Source organism: Chiloscyllium plagiosum, chromosome 37, assembly GCF_004010195.1.
Source record: "Chiloscyllium plagiosum isolate BGI_BamShark_2017 chromosome 37, ASM401019v2, whole genome shotgun sequence".
NCBI lineage: Eukaryota > Metazoa > Chordata > Chondrichthyes > Orectolobiformes > Hemiscylliidae > Chiloscyllium > Chiloscyllium plagiosum.
The window spans coordinates 30,711,830-30,714,946 of NC_057746.1; positions in this window are offsets into that span (position 1 = coordinate 30,711,830).

Here is a 3,117-nt window from a genome sequence, read left to right on the forward strand (position 1 = left end):
TTCTTGACAAATTTGAGAATCACTTTCAAATCCCAGAATCTCTTTCGCAATTTGAAGAACTATTTCTCTCACTTTTAAATGAACCAACCACAAGTCACCGAAATTAAACATATTATCTCACCTATGTTTTATTTAAAGATCTGGGATAATAACCTGTAAGTGTTTAAATCTACTGGGCTTTCTCATACCCCAAATCTATTCAAATCTGTCTAAACCTGTTCAAACCACGAATCTGAGACACAAACTGTTCAAATCCTGGTAACGAGCTCCCAAACTGTTACAACACAGGGTAAACCCCTCTGCTAATTTTAACCAGCAACATAGAAAAGATTCACCTTGTGTCCTAACACTTGGTTAAGACTTGGTAGATATCTGGTGAACTCTCCCGATTCCATTGCCTTCCCCTTTGTGGGGCCTGGGGTTAGAGTGTCCAGAATTGACCACCTCTACATTTCCAGGGTGTACGTCTCCCATGTTCCGAAGGTCTCCATGTGACAGGAACTGCTCTCTGATGACAACCTGGTGTCGGGGAGAGCTTGTTCCATTCAGCGTCAGGGTGAGGTCGGTGTACTGGCCCTTTAATAACTTGCTTCTGGAGGAGTGCGGCTCTGGGGGTCTTTTTGTCACTTCTGGACCGGCTGGAGGAGGAGTGGAGGGGTTGGGGTTGGGGTTGTGCTTCCTTTTCTTGAGGCTATGGTGGGATGTGGGCAAGGCTCACGCCTGTCTCTCTGTCAGAAGTTTGTGTGAGGGTCAGTGAGGAAGAGGCAGAAATCCAGGATCGAGGGGTTGGAGAAGGAGCTGCTCAACCTGGAGTCACGTCTCAGTCAGCCCGATGTGGACCCAGCCCTGTGGGGGGGCTGTATGAAGAGAAGAAGGCCGCGCTCCGGGATCTGCAGCTCACTGGGCCCCGCAGTGTGATCACAGATCCAGTTCCTTCAGGATCCTGACCCAGGGCTCCCCCTTCTTCTACTCGCTGGGAAAAGGGCCCGGGATCCACCAGCAGCTCCTTGTGCCAATGACAGATCCCTCGTCTTGGATCCGGAGGGAATCAGGGCCCAAGTGAGGGCCTATTATCGGGCTGTCTTCTCTCCGGATCTGTCCAGTGAGGAAGCTCGCAGAGTTCTGTGGGAAGAGCTGTGGCAGGTCAGCCCCGAGGGCGCCGAGAGGCTCGATGCCCCTCTGATGTTGGAGCTGATCCGTGCCCACGACCATCTTTCCGGGGCAAGTCTCCGGGGTTGGACGGGCTGACCGTGGGGTTCCTCAGTGCATTCTGGGATATCCTGAAGGAATGTGTCGCCACCGGAGAGATGTCCCTTTCTTGGTGCAGGGCCGTCATCACTCTGTTGCCTAGGAAGGGAATATCTGTTTGTTAAAGAATTGGTGCCCGATCTCCCTCCTCAGCACAAACTACAAAATCTTTACCAGGGCACATTCGACTCCCCTTGGCACCTCGGGACTCTGTCAGCTTTCGGGTTTGGGACACGTTTTGTCGCCGGGATCTGAGTTCTGTACCCCGCAGCAGAGTGCCCAGTGAAGGTTAACGGGTCCCTGACGGTGCCCCTACGCTGTGGGAGAGGAGTGGGTCAGGGCTGGCCCCTGTCCGCCCAGCTTTATTCTGTCTGTGTGGTGCCATTCCTGTGCCTATTGTGTGAGCAGCTTTCAGGTTTGACTCTGCGCAGGCCGGGGCTGGAGGGGATTTTTCTGGCTTACACCAATACTGTGTTCCACATGGTCACAGACCCAGCTGACCTGTGGAGGATGTGCGAGTGCCAGCTGGTGCAGGTTCATAGTTCCTTAAAAGTGGAATCGCAGTTAGACAGGGCAATGAAGAAGGCGAAAGTGAGGACTGCAGATGCTGGAGATCAGAGTCAAGATTAGAATGGTGCAGGAAAAGCACAGCAGGTCATGCAGCATCCGAGGAGCAGGACAATCGACATTTCGGGCAAAAGCCCGTGAAGAAGGCATCTGGTATGCTTGCCTTTACTGCTCAGTGCCTTGAGTAAAGGAGTTAGGATGTCATGTTGTGGCTGTACAGGACATTGATTCGGTCACTTTTGGAATACTGCATTCAATGGACTCCCTGCGATAGGAAAGGCATTGTGGGACTTGGAAGGGTTTATACAGGGTTGACAGAACGTTGCCTGCTTTGGGGCATTTGAACAAAAAGGAGAGACTGAATCAGCTGGGGCTATTTTCCCTGGAGCGTCGGAGGATGAGGGGTGACCTTTTTCAGTTTTATAAAATCATGAGGAACATGGATAGGGTAAACAAACAAGGCTTTCTCTTGGATAGGGGAGTCCAAAACCAGAGGGCATTAGTTTAAGGTGAGGGTGTTAAAGATTTAAAAGGGATTTAAGAGTCAACATTTTCACGTACCCTGCCACCTCTGTATAGAATGAGCTGCCAGATGAAGTGGTGAACGCTGGTACAATTACAACATTTAAAAGGCATTGAAATGGGTAGATGAGTAGGAAGGGTTTGGAGGGATATGGGCCAAGTGCTGGCAAATGGAATCAGATTAATTGAGGATATCTGATCAGCAGATGTTTGTTTCCATGCTGTACAACTCTATGACTCTAAATTCTTCAGTCTATTTATTATTTCTGTTTCCAGAGTGGAAGGGAATTTATGAATGTGAAAGTGAGTTCAACACTTATTTTTTAACACACAGGAAGGAAAGAAACTCAAAAGCTAACAACTCAAAGCAATGTCCATGTGAAAATCCCATGTGAACATTGTACATCAGAAACAGGAGCAGGAGTGACCCCGAGAGCTTGCCCTGTCATTCATAAAGATGGCGGCTGATCTGATTGTGACCTTAACTCCATTTTCCTGCCTGACTCCCACAACCTTCAACTCCCTCATTGATCAAAAACCTGTTTAACTCAGCTTCCAATATATTCAATGAACTGGGCTCCACTGCTCCCAAGGGGGAGAGAATTCCAAAGATTAATGATCCCGAGACACAACATCCCTCCTCATCTCCATGTTAATTGTCAGGGCCCTTACTTTGAAACTCTGTCCCTGGTTCCAGGTTCCCCCACGATGGGAAACAGCCTCTCAATGTCTACTCTGTCAACACCTTCACCATCTTATACATTTCAATAAGAACCTCTC